Genomic DNA, 17489 nt, shown 5'->3' with positions numbered 1-17489 from the left:
TTGAAATATTTGACATTGTGCAGTATATACAATCTAAATGTGTTCATCCAACTTTCGTGTTGTTTTTCTGTTTGACTTTGTATGGTCATTTATTTGACTTAGGTCAAATCATTGGTCATGGTTGATATGTATAAAAATATACTTTATAATAAGATAATACATCAGTGCATTATCATTTATCTATCTATCTACAACATATTTGTCTGGACAGCAAATAAACTTTAAAGCCATTTTTCTCAGTTTTACTGTTTGTGTAGTTATGCCTACTGCTCTTTGCCTTGGTATGGCAGAGCGGGTAACTGCAGTCAACACAGTGGAACAAAGCCAAAGTGCAGACACTTCAGTTACTGGTGTTTGCTTGGTTTTTACTTGGATTTTGTAGTTACTGCAAATGTTTTAAAATACTACAGTAATGTCCGCTAAAAACAGTCCACTTTTTTAAACCTTATTTTGCATATACCGTGTCAATTCCCTTTCCCCCATATCGCAAGTATTGAACATATTGTGTTCCGTACAGGTTATAGAAAAGAGCAGAAGCTCTGAACCATCTGTTCAGACCCCAATCCTACAGGTTATGGAAAATGTGCTCTTTTAGTATTTCTCCAGTAGGTTTCCCTGAAGGAGAAAGCCTCTACTTCTATCTCAAAGATAATAATACAAAAACACTATAAAAAAAACTGAAAAGACTGAAAAAGACTGAAAAAACACTACTGTAAATACTACTGTCAACCCTCCTCTCCTCCCTTTCTGCATCCTTTGACTCCCTGTGTCCCCTATCCTCCCGGCCGGCTCGGTCCTCCCCCTCCAGCTCCGTGGCCTGATGACTCATTGCGAGCTCACAGAACAGAGCTCCGGGCAGCTGAGCGGAAATGGAAGAAAACTAAACTCCCTGCCGACCTGGCATCTTTTCACTCCCTCCTCTCTACATTTTCTTCATCTGTTTCTGCTGCTAAGGCCACTTTCTACCACTCTAAATTCCAAGCATCTGCCTCTAACCCTAGGAAGCTCTTTGCCACATTCTCCTCACTGCTGAATCCCCCCTTCCTCCCTCTCTGTGGATGACTTCGTCAACCACTTTGAAAAGAAGGTTGACGACATCCGATCCTCGTTTGTTAAGTCTAATGACACTGCTGGTCCTGCTCACACTGCCCTACCCTATGCTTTGACTTCTTTCTCCCCTCTCTCTCCAGATAAAATCTTGCGACTAGTGACTGCAGGCCGCCCAACAACCTGCCCGCTTGACCCCATCCCCTCCTCTCTTCTCCAGACCATCTCCGGTGACCTTCTCCCCTACCTCACCTCGCTGATCAACTCATCCTTGACCGCTGGCCATGTCCCTTCCGTCTTCAAGAGAGCGAGAGTTGCACCCCTTCTCAAAAAACCAACACTCGATCCCACTGATGTCAACAACTACAGACCAGTATCCCTTCTTTCTTTTCTTTCCAAAACTATTGAGCGTGCCGTCTTTAGCCAACTCTCTTGCTATCTCTCTCAGAATGACCTTCTTGATCCAAACCAGTCAGGTTTCAGGACTGGTCATTCAACTGAGACTGCTCTTCTCTGTGTCGCGGAGGCTCTCCGCACTGCTAAAGCTAACTCTCTCTCCTCTGCTCTTGTCCTTCTAGACCTGTCTGCTGCCTTTTATACAGTGAACCATCAGATCCTCCTCTCCACCCTCTCCGAGCTGGGCATCTCCGGCGCGGCTCACTCCTGGATTGCGTCCCTACCTGACCGGTCGCTCCTACCAAGTGGCGTGGCGAGAAGCTGTCTCCGCACCACGTGCTCTCACCACTGGTGTCCCCAGGGCTCAGTTCTAGGCCCTCTCCTTTTCTCCCTATACACCAAGTCACTTGGCTCTGTCATATCCTCACATGGCCTCTCCTATCATTGCTACGCTGACGATACACAACTAATCTTCTCCTTTCCCCCTTCTGATAACCAGGTGGCGAATCGCATCTCTGGCCGACATATCAGTATGGATGACGGATCACCACCTCAAGCTGAACCCTGGCAAGACGGAGCTGCTCTTCCTCCCGGGGAAAGACTGCCCGTTCCATGATCTCGCCATCACGGTTGACAACTCCGTTGTGTCCTCCTCCCAGAGTGCGAAGAGCCTTGGCGTGACCCTGGACAACACCCTGTCGTTCTCCGCTAACATCAAGGCGGTGACCCGATCCTGCAGGTTCATGCTCTACAACATTCGGAGAGTACGACCCTGCCTTACACAGGAAGCGGCACAGGTCCTAATCCAGGCACTTGTCATCTCCCGTCTGGATTACTGCAACTCGCTGTTGGCTGGGCTCCCTGCCTGTGCCATTAAACCCCTACAACTCATCCAGAATGCCGCAGCCCGTCTGGTGTTCAACCTTCCCAAGTTCTCTCACGTCACCCCCTCCTCCGCACACTCCACTGGCTTCCAGTTGAGGCTCGCATCCGTTACAAGACCATGGTGCTTGCCTATGGAGCAGTGAGGGGGAACGGCACCTCCGTACCTTCGGGCTCTGATCAGTCCCTACACCCAAACGAGGGCATTGCGTTCATCCACCTCTGGCCTGCTGGCTCCCCTTCCTCTGCGGAAGCATAGTTCCCGCTCAGCCCAGTCAAAACTGTTCGCTGCTCTGGCACCCCAATGGTGGAACAAGCTCCCTCACGATGCCAGGACGGCGGAGTCACTCACCACCTTCCGGAGACATTTGAAACCCCACCTCTTTAAGGAACACCTGGGATAGGATAAAGTAATCCTTCCACCCCTCCCCCCAAAAAAAAAAGGGATAAGAGCGTCTGCTAAATGACGTAAATGTGCCCTTGAGCAAGGCACTTAACCCTAATTGCTCCTGTAAGTCGCTCTGGATAAGAGTGTCTGCTAAATGACTAAAATGTAAATGTACTGTTCGCAAAGACACTAAAGTAAATACTATAACATACTAGTTATTTTACTACAGTATTTACAGTGAGGGACAAAAAGTATTTGATCCCCTGCTGATTTTGTACATTTGCCCACTGACAAAGAACTGATCAGTCTATTATTTTAATGGTAGGTTTATTTGAACAGTGAGAGACAGAATAACAACAAAAAATCCAGAAAAACGCATGTCAAAAATGTTATAAATTGATTTGCATTTTAATGAGGGAAATAAGTATTTGACCCCCTCTCAATCAGAAAGATTTCTGGCTGCCAGGTGTCTTTTATACAGGTAACGAGCTGAGATTAGGAGCACACTCTTAAAGGGAGTGTGAAAATCTGTGGAGGGAGCTGAAGGTTCGAGTTGCCAAACATCAGGCTCGAAACCTTAATGACTTGGAGAAGATCTGCAAAGAGGAGTGGAACAAAATCCCTCCTGAGATGTGTGCAAACCTGGTGGCCAACTACAAGAAACGTCTGACCTCTGTGATTGCCAACAAGGGTTTTGCCACCAAGTACTATGTCATGTTTTGCAGAGGGGTCAAATACTTATTTCCATCATTAAAATGCAAATCAATTTATAACATTTTTGACATGCGTTTTTCTGGATTTTTTTGTTGTTATTCTGTCTCTCACTGTTCAAATAAACCTACCATTAAAATTATAGACTGATCAGGTCTTTGTCAGTGGGCAAACGTACAAAATCAGCAGGGGGTCAAATACTTTTTTCCCTCACTGTATACTATAGTTAACTGTAAATACTACAGTATACTACAGTAAAGTCCGCATAAACACTACAGTGAATACTATAGTATTTATACCATAGTATACTGTGGATTTGTTTCATGTCAGACTTCAAAGCCTGTGTGTTTCTGAACTGTAATATGCTACTACAGGAAAGACGTTAGTCTATGGTGTGGTTAGAGTTCATCACAGTTGCCACTATGGTGTCATGGACTATGAATACAGTACACCACAGTTGAGTTTGTAAACAATATTGAGCTTAGGTACTGTGTAGATGCCAAATGCATGATTCAGGGTATGTAGGAGAGCAAGATATAAGAGAGCATAGTATGAGAAAACAACAATATGCTCTACCTGTTAGCATGCTAATAACTTCTATTCAGAGTTCATGCTGTCTATTTTGTTCACTCCATGGAAATCGAAATGAAGGCCATCCCTTGAGGTTGTAGATGGTCGATGTGTGCTCTGTCCAAACAGACAGTCAGTGTCCTACATTTGTTGGAGTGTGTAACAAGTAGGGTTGGGCAGTATCCAGATTTTCATACAGAGCTGGATATAATTTATTTGACACATCTTAGATTTGTACTTATAGTTATAAGCAGTGGCGTAGCACTGGGAGGTCCAACCCCCCCCCAAAAAAAATGTATACCCCGGTATAGAGTATAAACGGTATATCCCCCAAGTCTAGTAACAAGAGAGAGAAAGTCTCCCTTGATCCAGAGGCCGGATCGACCTGGGGTGTAATTGAGCTGCCTGACTCTGATGGACTTTTCTTACACAGCTGAGTAGGCCATTACAAAGAGTGTCTGGCCCCCTTCCAGGTGTGTGCGTCTACGACTCGTGGCAGTGTGCGTGTGGATGCATGTGTGTGTGTGTGTATTGACAATTAGCCACACGTGGACCATTCACTAAGGAGGTGTGGCAGTAAGGCTGCACGATTAATCGAATTTAGATAGAAAATGTGATATTTGGCATGTGCAATATCCATATCACAAGAGGCTGTGAATCGGCAATATTTTGAAACGCCACTCCGCCACGTGTAATGTCCGTTTTAATAGTTTACTCCATTTGCTACTTGAGTCGTCTCTCTCCCGCTTCCCACACACACCAAGCCCCGCCCCTGTCAATCAAGGAGTGCAGTTGCTCGAACACCACCACTTGCCGTTCCAAGTTCACTGTGCATGGTCAATGCAACAGATGCAACAATCCACATGAGTTCTATATTTCACTGTTTGTGTATCTTACTCTCTGCAAACAGCTAGTTAGTTTGTCTTTTCTTACAAAGTTGTGTCATAAAAAAATTGTGTTAGCCGCTAATGTTAATTGCTAGTTCACTACAGCCTGATACCAGTGCTGATCTAGGCCTAGATCCGTAGGCCTAGATCAGGATGTTGTTTGTGCAATGGTATATTCTAAATAAAAGAGGAATAGGCAAAGCATGAATATGTTGCATGAATCAAGAGAAAAATGTAACATCTTAGGGTCCCCTGGAAAACACTGGCCAACAGGTTCCTACACTGTCACAATAATTCCTCCCTGGCTTTTTAATTCGTTAACATGTCAAACATATTCAAAGTGCCCATTGTATTCCAACTATAGAATTAGAATAATCAATTTATTTCCAATTCCAACAGTTCACCCAAGTGTTTTGATCTAAATCACAAGTCAAATCGCAATCTTTTTAAATGTATTTTTATCTCTATTAGATTTTTGGGCCCATACTGTTCAGCCTTATGTGGCAGCATGCTACATAAAAAACACACAGACCAGATGTATCCCAGGGGACCTGCCTGCTCTTTCTCTGCTCTGCTCTACATCTTCAATTAGAACGATACTACGCCCAGCTGTTAGGTGCCAAAACCCCACTGACTCCCCCAGTAAACCTCAATAACAAAACCACATAACTAATCTCATACTGAACATTCCTCTCTTACTCCAGTCTATAAATACCTCTATCAAACAGCACCCCCGAAGCCGCAGATTAGCACATCGTTCAAACCAGACACTATTCTATGACTCAATCTCAAAGGCATCATTCCCCTACGTGGGGCTAAACAACAAAGGGAAAAATAGGTCAGGCATGAGCACTGGTAGTGACTAGTGAGCACAGAGGATTGAAAGCCCTGGGCTCATCAGAAGATATTTAGCAAGTCTCTGCCAGCTGTGGGCCAGCCTGTCCCTGGGCGGACATGACTGAGAGCATGACAAGGCTGACAAGACCACCCTGGGGATGGTGATTGACTTGCTTTCTTAGCAGTCAACTACTGTACCTTCGATGCAGCTGGGTGACTGGCCTGCTATGCCCTTGTTTTTTGTCATGATAGTCAGGGTCTCCCAAGGTCTTCCAAAACCCTGGGTTGTGGTATATGGCCAATGTCATAAAAAAGTCATTAAAAAAATGTGTGCTTATAGGTGCAATATGCAGAAATCGCTCCGCAATTTCCTGGTTGCTAAAAATCCAAATAGTTAGCCTAATTTAACTTTATGTGACAAAACAAGCAATGCATAGTGTATATAATCATTGTACAATCTAAACTGCTGTGAAATATATTTTCAATAACCTCAAATATTGTATTTTCAGCTGTTTGAAGCTGGTGTACAAAACCAAAAGTAAAAGACGGGACGGGAAGCATAGAACGGGAAGCATAGAAATAGTGCACATAGAACATATCTACAGCTTCTTAGACTAGCTGTCAATGAGAATTACAGATCTATAACATTTCTGGTTGGGTTGCCCAAAAAGTTACATATTGCAGCTTTAAAGCGCTTTGAGATTGTAATGAAAAGAGCTATAAAAAAAATTATAAATTATAATTAATATACCACACCCCATCCCCACTGGGCACAGATGTCAATTCAACATCTATTCCATGTTGGTTCAACGTAATTTTGTTGAAATGACATGGAAACAGCGTTGATTCAAACAGTGTGTGCCCAGTGGGTCGGGCCTTTTTGCTTAATTACACCACACCTAATCTGGCATTATTGCTTAAATAAAGTTAGCCTACCCTTAGACATGAACTGTCTCACTGCTTACTCTGAACTATGTCTAGTTTCAGTCAATAAAATGAAAACAGCAACTCGTGCTGTTTAGTCATGGATGAAAAAATATGACTTTGCAGTACAAGCCAGCAGACACTCACTGACACTCCTGGAGCAAACTAAAGCCAAGCGTCCATCCACTCCAATCATCCTCAGAGAAGCCCATACTACCACGAGGGTGACACGGTCTTGAATTAGCCCTCTTTCCCTGGGATGCAGTGGAGGGCCAGACTTAATTGGTATCCCCCGGTAGAAGAGGCCTGGGCTGGTGGGTTCATGCAGCTGAAGTCTGCAGACACCAATCCCCCTGTGACCAGGAAGTCTCCCTGTGGGGGATGATCTCTGCAGAGGTAAAGGATTAGCTCTCCATGAGGAGGTAAATGAATAAGAACTTTGATGATGCATCATGAGTGGGGCAGGGGCAAGACTAGGGGTAAGGGCAGTGCCCCCCTCTTGCTTATTTACAGAGTAGGCTATCTACCATAAAAATAATGCCACTTTATCCCAACAGCAGAGATTTGCATCTTTCTAGTCTTCAGAAGCCTTGAATACAATGGAATGAGTGCCTTGGCCAACAGCATGCTATTGTCATATATTCAGAAATCTAAATATCCGATTAGGTTGGGTCACATGAGTGAGTTGAGAACTTTACACACACACACACACACACACGATGGGGATGACTGTAAATTGAGAATGTTCAAATAGTAGCCTACACACTACTCCAAATTATTCTCCCAGAGCACTGTGACCTGGCATCCAAGGGGAGATACTATGTCTATCCCATAATACTTTCCTGTCATACTGAGCACTAAATGGGAGTCCCAGTACAATTAACCTCAAAAGCCTTGAGGAAATTACAGGAGCTTCACTGTAATAGTAGGAACCAAATTATATGATTGAGTCTTGGGCATGCTTTTCTCCAGTTTGACAGCTTTCATAGTGACGATTGGTAGGTATGTAATATGCATGTAATATACACAGACACACATTGAACAGAGTTGTGGGGTACTCATGTAGCCTATATTTATATATTTTTGTGTCACTGAGAGATCCAAGGGCACTACAACTTGCCTGTTACTACAATGAGCGTTCAGCCATAACGTTACTGCACATGTCAAAATAAGCAACCCCCTCCTCCCCCACGCCCTAGGGGTCGTGACCCAAGGGACACAGTCTCAAAAGGCACCAACCTACCCCCTTCAAAAGTGTCCAGGGAAGGTAGTGGTGTGTTCGAGAATTTACAGCCCATGCAAAGGCGCATGCAGACAGCTGAGCACCAACTAGCTGATCCGAGCATTTCTGTTTTTAAAAACCAATTCCTTTTTAATAAAATCCACAAAATAGTTCCGTATATGCCTGCTCATTGGTGTGTTCCTGTCTAATGCACAAATGCAATGAAGTTCCTATAGTTTAGCTAGCTAACTGTTCAGCCAGCCAGCTCTGTCAGGGCTCTGTCAGTCAGACACCGAAGGTTGTCTGCTCAATAAAGGTCCCTCCCGGCTAGCATGAACACGCTCAGACAAACACGGTCATTAACCGCAGAAGTACAACTAGAGGACCGAGGCCGAGAACGAGCTTTCATAACAAAATAAAATGTTGTTGCCATACCTTCCCCAAATTCCTTGTATTTCCCTGCTTGGAAATACTCTGGTGTTCCTTCCCTGTTATTCTACACCATTTCTGAATCTTGTTTTTTCTGATACAGTCGGAATAAACCAGCGCGAGTGGAGGAGAAGGGGTGGGATGAAAAAAATCTATGAATTAGCGTTCCATAATATAACATGTGACATGTATTCACCCAATGGGCAGAACGTTCACACCCCCCCATGTCTCTGATTTCATGCGCCTGTCTAATCGGTACTAGAGGGTCGTCACTAGTTACCACAGTCACAAAGTAATAAACCCCGCCTATTTCTACTATTTATCTTCTTAAAATCTGATTTTAAACCTAACCCTAACATTAACCCTAACCTTAACCACACGGGTAACCTTCTGCCTAACCCTAACCTTAAATTAAGACCAAAAAGCAAATTGTTACGAATTTCTACTTTGTGGCTGTGCTAGTGGAAACCGTACTACAGTGCCTGTCATGGTCTCCATAGCAACACAAAGGGATTTAACCCTTGCCCGGATTTTATTGGCTCATGCCCTTAAATTGTCATGTAGACAGCGCAGTGTTTGAAAATACTGTATGAGCAAAAAGAGACGACTAGCAAAATAGAAAGAGTGAATGTTGCATTGTGAAATTTAAAAATGTAAAAAATGAAATATCTCATTCAATAATGAGGTCAGCAACAATTCTGGAGATGTTTCTTTGTAACAATTGGCATTTTCAAAATTCTCATATACAACCACACTTCTATGTCAGCTGCTATCATCTTCCACTAAATTATGGCAATATTGTCCAGCGTAGAATTCTGGGGTGGGGGAAGGGATACACCCGTTTTATTATTATTAAATTTTGATTGGATTTGATTTATATCAGAGGGTAGGGGTTACAATGCATGCAAATGTATTCAAATGTCAGGGTGTAAGTGCTATCATAAATGCAGTGCATGAAAACACAATAGGCTCTGGGGCAATGCTGATTGGTCAAAGATGTAATAGGGCATATGAGGCCATCAGAGGAGGCTGGTGGGAGGAGCTATAGGAGGATGGGCTCATTGCAATGGCTGGAATGGAATTAATGGAACGGTATCAAACACAGCAAACCACGTTTGACTCCATTCCATTAATTTCATTCCAGCCATTACAATGAGCCCATCCTCCTATAGTTCATCACACCAGCCTCCTCTGGTGGCCATACAATTCCATGTCATTTGGGAAACCTCATTATGAGGCATGTGTGGGGCACGGAACCTTATCCATGACCTCAGGGGGTTGTGCACCATCACCACCCCTTTGAAGCCTCAGTGAGTTGCCAGATTTTCCATAATTTTTCTCTCATTAAACCAATTTCATTTTCTATTCACCACTGTTAAAAGTAGCATGTATGATTGAACAGAAGCAGATTCAGAACAGCATGTATTGTAGTTTGAAATGATGACAAGGGATGGACAAGCTCTTTCTCAAAAATCAAAAATATTCTGAAAGATGTTGTAATTTTCTACATTTCTTAGTAATTCTTCAAAGACTTATACATCAACTTTGAATCATGAGGCTGAGGCTCGAATTTGGACCAATGGTAATAATATGAAGATAGAATAGATGAATTGCTAATATTTCAGGGTGTGTTTCCTGTAACATGAGGAGGAAGTGTAATCATTGGAGTGCAAATGCTAAATCATTTATCAGAATATTACATATTTGGTTGGACCATGAGTTAATTATCTGCTCTTTCATAGCCCCCTTGATACCTACCTCCCAGAACCTTCAAAGAGGGGACGTTCCAGTAATTGACTAAAAACAGTGGCCTGTTGTCTATGAGCCAATCCCTTTCTCATATGCACCAATGCTTTCAACAGCAACATCATTAGTTGAGCATGCAAACTCACTAACCAATATATAAACAGAATATATAGTCCTAGATCTGAAACTAAACAGAAACCGACATGGATGTGTCTACATTAAACTGTTGTGAGTAGAAGAGTTAGAATATTTTTTTTACAACCCAGTGCAGTTTGGCTAAACATTTAAAAAAAGTAATAACACCAGATTCTGTGTTGTGGTGCTGTTGTAGACCAGATGTGAGGAGTTATTAGAGAATGGGCTCATTGCATATGAATCAGACAGTTAGTTAAGCACGGAACACATTCACAGTCATCAAGTGGACAATATTGAAACGGTGTGAAGCTTATCAACCTCCTGAAATGAGCTGCCTCAAGGATCACACTGTCTCTGGACACAAAATAACACAGCCACCTGCTGGTGGAAAAATAAGCTGCATTACTCAGGATGTGGTACCCTATCTTTACAATTATTAAATTAAATCCACATGAAACCCATAACCAAACAAAAGGAGAACATAAACATTTACATAATACAAAAAAAACGATTTGCTCAGAGTTATGAAGTTGTAAGATGCCATCTCGCTGAGGCACACCATCTCTCTGAGGCACACTATTTTGAGAGGTGGCCTAGTTTTTTACAATGGCCTAGTTGTGAGTTCAATTAAGAACTCTGAGATACTGCCACAAGTTCACTGAATGGCCTTGTATAAAGTGGAAAAAAAACAGGCTGAAACCCCATGATGGGCTGATGGGCTCCCTGAGAAGCTAATGGTTTCATAGCATTAGTGTATCAGGTGATGAAAGGAGAGGAGAGAGAGAGGGACTGTTGTAGACAAGTGAGTCATCAGTGGGAGGCTGGGACTGACTGACATCCGCTAACTTTCTTTTTACTATCTTCACCTCTCTTTTCTCTCTAGGATCATAGATTCAGAAGACTGTCGCAGTACACTCCTATAAAATATGGTCTTTCTATTGTCTCCATTGTTGTGATAACAGAGACTTGAGGATGACTGTTATCAATGGGGTTAAACAGGTGCAGATCATCTCCACAGAGAAAACAGCCTTGGTGAAGGTGAAGGGACCTTATGATACGGAGGTAAGCACCTGTTGATTTCATTGTGCAACGGTAGGCCATTAACATTTATACTAATTATTTTGTCAACGTAGGGTACTCATATTACAATGTGGGGTAGACAGACTTTGAGGAACTTGTTAGTTTATTGGACCTGGTTACTTTACAGTGAATATCTTTCAACTTAGATCTTGCAATCCCTTCTATTATAGTGCAGTAGCTAAAGGGCGCATAAGTGAAGCATGCTTTATTGAATGAGTATCAAATAAATCAACATGACAAAAGATAAGCGGAAGAAATTCATTACACAATATTTCTGTGGTACCGTCAAGATCCGGAAAACGAAACCTACACTGTGTTGATAGAAGAGAGTCAATGCTGAGGGACAAGGCTTGCATTCCTGAAATAATGTATGTATTGTACATACTGGACATATTTGACTGGTTAGTATAGGTTACAACTGTAACAAAAGCTGATATGGGTGTGGAAACATTTGGCCTGAACTTACTGTGACTCATGCGTAAGAGCTCTGCCAGTCACAATTCAACTCTGACCGTGCCAGTCAGTTTGAACTGTATCTGTTGGTCACTGTGCATCACCCATACAACTAAAGGGGGTCACATATCACAGAGGGCAGAGCTTTGCTCAGAGCAGATTTATTTTAGCTCTGCTCGTTGCCCCAGAGTAAACTCCTGCTCTGTGCTGCCAATGTGTTGCAGACAGTAATCTTGTCTGGCATGGAGGTTCAAGGCTGCTACTGAATGACCAGCTGCATGGTCAGGTCACAGAGCCTGTAAATATACAGAATTTGTAAGTTGACCTTCAGAGAAATAGACCTATCAACTTAATATCTTATTTCATTAATATATAAAAACTGCTGAACTCCATCACTATGCTATTAAACACAATTACTAAATTACTATTACATATATTATGTATACTGCACCAGTCAAAGGTTTGGACACAGCTACTCATTCAAGGGTTTTTCTTTCTTTTTATTATTTTTTACATTGTAGAATAATAGTGAAGACATCAGAACTATGGAAAAACACATATGGAATCATGTAGTAACCAAAAAAGTGTTAAACAAATCAAAATATATTTTACATTTGAGATTCTTCAAATAGCCACCCTTTGCCTTGATGACAGCTTTGCACACTCTTGGCATTCTCTCAACCAGCTTCACCTGGAATGCTTTTTCGACAATCTTGAAGGAGTTCCCACATATGCTGAGCACTTGTTGGCGTCTTTTCCTTCACTCTGCTGTCCGACTCATCCCAAACCATCTCAATTGGGTTGAGGTCGGGGGATTGTGGAGGCCAGGTCATCTGATGCAGCACTCCATTACTCCCCTTCTTGGTAAAATAGCCCTTACACAGCCTGGAGATGTTGGGTCATTGTCCTGTTGAAAAACAAATGATTGGCCCACTAAGCCCAAACCAGATGGGATGGCGTATCGCTGCAGAATGCTGTGGTAGCCATGCTGGTTAAGTGTGCCTTGAATTCTAAATAAATCACAGACAGTGTCACCAGCAAAGCACCCCCACACCATAACACCTCCTCCTCCATGCTTTACGGTGGAACTACACATCCAGAGATCATCCGGATTGAACCAAAAATCTCCAATTTGGACTCCAGACCAAAGAACACATTTCCACCGGTCTAATATCCATTGCTCATGTTTCTTGGCCCAAGCAGGTCTCTTCTTATTATTGGTGTCCTTAGAAGTGGTTTCTTTGCAGCAATTCGACCATGAAGTCCTGATTAACACAGTCCCCTCTGAACAGTTGATGTTAAGATGTGTCTGTTATTTGAACTCTGTGAAGCATTTATTTGGGCTGCAATTTCTGAGGCTGGTAACGCTAATGAACTTATCCTCTGCTGCAGAGGTAACTCTGGGTCTTCCATTCCTGTGGCAGTCCTCATGAGAGCCAGTTTCATCATAGCGCTTGATGGTTTTTGCGACTGCACTTGAAGAAACTTTCAAAGTTCTTGAAATGTTCCCTATTGACTGACCTTCATGTCTTAAAGTAATGATGGACTGTCATTTCTCTTTCCTTATTTGAGCTGTTCTTGACATAATATGGACTTGGTCTTTTTACCAAATAGGGCTATCTTCTGTATACCACCCTTACCTTGTCACAACACAACTGATTTGCTCAAACGCATTAAGACGGAAATACATTCCACAAATTAACTTTTAAGAAGGCACACCTGTTAATTGAAATGCATTCCAGGTGACTACCTCATGAAGCTGGTTGAGAGAATGCCAAGAGTGTGCAAAGCTGTCATCAAGGCAAAGGGTGGCTATTTGAAGAATCTCAAATATAAAATATATTTTGATTTGTTTAACACTTTTTGGGTTACTACATGATTCCATATGTGTTTTTTCATAGTTTTGATGTCTTCACTATTATTCTACAATGTAGAAAATAGTAAAAATAAAGAAAAACCCTTGAATGAGTAGGTGTGTCTAAACCTTTGACTGGTAGTGTATTCCAAAACACTATACAGTATATCCATTTTCAGAAATGTTGGTAAATTAACTTTTATTGTTGAAAGAAATTATGAAAGAAATGTGTGTGTTTTTTCACTATCAATGGAAGACATGTGTTTGTTGAAACTCTATCACTTACTTGGTTTCATTTCAGAGTGACAAATAATAATGTTTTTTTGCAAAAATACTCTCAGAATAATATGTAGTACTGCTAGGTTTTACACAGTCAAATGTAACAAATAACTACATTTTAAACAGTCAAATGTAAAAAAATAACTACATTTTAAAGATTTGTGACATCTATATATATATATTTTTTTTTAAATACAGTAATATTAGATCTCTATGTAAAACATTTACATTTGACATTTTAGTAATTTAGCAGATGCGCTTATCCAGAGTGACTTACAGTAAGTTTATTCATCTTAAAGGGATACATTTTTATGTCTCTGTGTCCAGTATGAAGGAAGTTAGAGGTAGTTTTGCGAGCCAATGCTAACTAGCATTAGCACAATGACTGGAAGTCTATGGGTATCTGCTAGCATCTGCACAATGACTGGAAGTCTTTGGGTATCTGCTAGCATCTGCACAATGACTGGAAGCTGGGTGTGAGGTCATCTGGCAAGACTGTCTGTGAGATGCCTGGCAAAGTGTGTGAAATGCCAGCAGCAGTGCTTAAATGGGGAACAGTCTGAGAGGAAAAAAAGATACAAAAGATACTACTACACTATACTATACTATACTATACTTTCCTTCCCAGTCCAGGAGAACTCATTGGTTACCATCTATTAAATAATGTGTCCATATGTGACTATTATTACTGTTTGGAAAAAGTTACATACAAATGGGCTGGAAGAAAATAACATTAATGATTTTGAGTGACACACCTTTGGTTTGACCAGATAATGTCTGTTGCCATGTCAATACTGTGGTCATGTACCTTGGACTTGTGTTTTGATCCACAAGGGGGAGCCAACATGTTACAAACAGCTTCTGACGAGAGATTTAATCAGTATTTTCCTAACCTTGGTCATACTGTGCAGGGATTGTTGGGCCCAGAGAGTTATCATTCTCAAAATTACTCTTTCATCGACTGATGGATTCACCAGAACGATTAATCACAAAAAAAAGGTCAACATCCCAGTAGTGTTATCATGAAACGCAAGTGAACACTGGATCATGATTTTTTTACTATGGTCCTACTTCATGAAACTCGAAAGACACTCAAAAGATCAAAATAAGAATGACCTTTTAGAAAGCAAAAAAAAGGAAAAGGAAAGCAACTTAGTACAAAGAGCATGTTGTTGAAAATGTTAACACCACTGTGCTTTTGTCCCCTGCAGTCCTCTTAGATCATGTGTGGCTTTGTGTGAGCAAATCCACAAACTTCATTAATCTTTTGGATTAAGAATCAAACAGCTTTGAATGCTTGTCTGGCCATCTGAAAAACAGAAATGCTATACATTCAACTGTGACTCCATACCATAGTGACCAAAATCTGCACTAAAGATGTTCCTCTCTCCTGGGTGAGGCAGTCATCTCTATGCTATTCAGTCTGGATCTATGCTATTCAGTCTGGAAGGTGTTCAAAAATAGAGGGCAGGGAGGACATGGCTAATTGTTATTCCTGAAGTAACAAGCTCTATGTGGATGTTTCCTGAATAGAAGGTATTTCTGGTTTATCCTCAAATGTTTTCTTCATGCTTCAAAGTGACTCTTGATGCCTTTTTGAATGTTCCTGAATGAAAGGGCTTGGGAATGGCTTTGGAGCTGCCACTCGGTTCCAAGTTTCCATGTTTGTGCTGGAAACCTCAGTTTGTTCTTCACTGTTGCACACTTCATCAATGTGTTCTCCTGAATGGTTGTATTTTTAGGGAGATCAGCTGTGTTGTGAGGAAGGATATTTAGTCTAATTCGGCCCTGCCATCCCTTCCCCAATGAGTGAGGGCATTGCAAAGCTTTAAAAATGTGTTCACTGTAATCTCAGGGTTTGAAAAAAACCTTCTATTCTAGTTGATGTGTAAAAGAGCACTTTGTTATCAGATGTAAGCCTCAGAGAAGTAATTGTTCCCAAAATGTTTATCCTGTCTATCCTCTCCCAATCTGATAAAACAAGTATTCATTAATATATTTAAGGATATAAAAGTACTGTATGTCCATGATAAATATATTTTTGTATTTTTTTAATGATCTTTATTGGAATAACCCCAAGCACTAATCAAAATCCACAAAGAAATTGTTAATTTCCACAAAATCAACATTTTGCAATGACCATCTCACTGTGTTGGGGAAGCTGCTCTGAAAGTATAGTTTACCAAGCTACGTACCAATTACTTCACACTGGAAGAAGTTAAGCTCCACTAAAGCTAGCCTTAAGAAAAACATAGTTTACTTAATTAAAGTTACTTTGAAAAAGTAGTTCACTAAATCCAAACTTCTTCGTGAAAAATTATCATTTGTACACTGAACAAAAATATAAATGCAACATGTAAAGTGTTGGTCTCAAGTGTAGTCCCCTGTAGCTCAGTTGGTAGAACATGGTGCTTGCAACGCCAGGGTTGTGGGTTCGTTTCCCACGAGGGTCCAGTATGAAAATGTATGCACTCACTAACTGTAAGTCGCTCTGGATAAGAGCGTCCGCTACTAAAATGTAAATGTTTCATGAGCTGAAATAAAAAATCCCAGAAATCTTCCATATGCACAAAAATAGTATTTCTCTCAAATTTTGTGCACAAATTTGTTTACATCCCTATTAGTGAGCATTTTTCCTTTGCCAAGATAAACCATCCACCTGACAGGTGTGGAATATCAAGCTGATTAAACAGAATGATCATTACACAGGTGCACCTTGTGCTGGTGACAGTAAAAGGCCACTTTAAAATGTGCAGTTTTGTCACACAACACAATGCTACAAATGTCTCAAGTTTTGAGGGAGCATGCATTTGGCATGCTGACTGCAGGAATATCCACCAGAGCTGTTGCCAGAGAATTTAATGTTAATTTCTCTACCATAAGCTGACTCCAACATCGTTTGAGAGAATTTGTCAGTACGTTCAAACGGCCTCACAACCGCAGACCATGTGTAACCACACCTGCCCAGGACCTCCACATCCGGCTTCTTCACCTGCGGGATCGTCTGAGAGGAATAATTCATTCTGATGGGCTGGGCCTGGCTCCCCAGTGGGTGGGCCTGGCTGCCAAGTGGGTGGGCCTATGCCCTCCCAGGCCCACCTATGGCTGCACACCTGCCCAGTCATGTGAAATCCATAGATTATGGCCTACGGAATTTATTTCAATTGACTGATTTCCTTATATGAACTGTAACTCGGTAAAATCTTCAAAATTGTTGCATGTTGTGTTTATATTTTTGTTCATTATAAATGGTAAGAACAGTTCACTCTGGAGTCGGATGTTAACAGAATGGGTAATTTAGCCTATTAAACACAAAAACTATGTTTCAAGTGAGAATTTGGCAGGTCTAATGCCGAAATAATAAGGAAATTCTTGCCTACTTCACACATATTTTATTTTTGCAAAAAAGTAGTGTGTAGTTCCAGTAGTTAGCTACACCAGTACATGGCAAAAAAGTAATTAACTACTGAAACACTACCAAGATTTGAATTTAGTTCAACTACCACCAAGCTACTGCTAAATGTAATTTAATTACTAGTTGAATTACACTACTCCCCAACACTGCCATCTCAGTCTCCGGACGTGAACCCCATTGAAAACCTGTGGTTTGAATTGAAGAGGGCGGTCCATATATCATAAAACATTTTA

General features: G+C 41.5%; 1 protein-coding gene and 1 non-coding gene across 2 annotated transcripts in view; one reads left to right on the top strand and one right to left on the bottom strand.

The window, feature by feature from the left end:
• Positions 1–8421, bottom strand: part of LOC121574932 (polyhomeotic-like protein 2) — a 46152-nt gene extending 37731 nt beyond the window's left edge. The window contains exon 1 of the mRNA XM_041887628.2: positions 8300–8421. The gene's annotated coding sequence lies outside the window, so the exon portion shown is untranslated. The remainder of the gene's footprint in view (positions 1–8299) is intronic.
• LOC123491707 lies at positions 580–633 on the top strand. Its single transcript, XR_006661542.1, has one exon. It is a non-coding gene; the product is annotated as a U7 small nuclear RNA (small nuclear RNA).
• Positions 8422–17489: the final 9068 nt, after the last annotated feature.

The sequence above is a fragment of the Coregonus clupeaformis genome, chromosome 10 (assembly GCF_020615455.1).
Source record: "Coregonus clupeaformis isolate EN_2021a chromosome 10, ASM2061545v1, whole genome shotgun sequence".
Taxonomy (NCBI): domain Eukaryota; kingdom Metazoa; phylum Chordata; class Actinopteri; order Salmoniformes; family Salmonidae; genus Coregonus; species Coregonus clupeaformis.
Note: the sequence above shows the minus strand (reverse complement) of the source record. Positions and strands in the feature narration are given on the sequence as shown.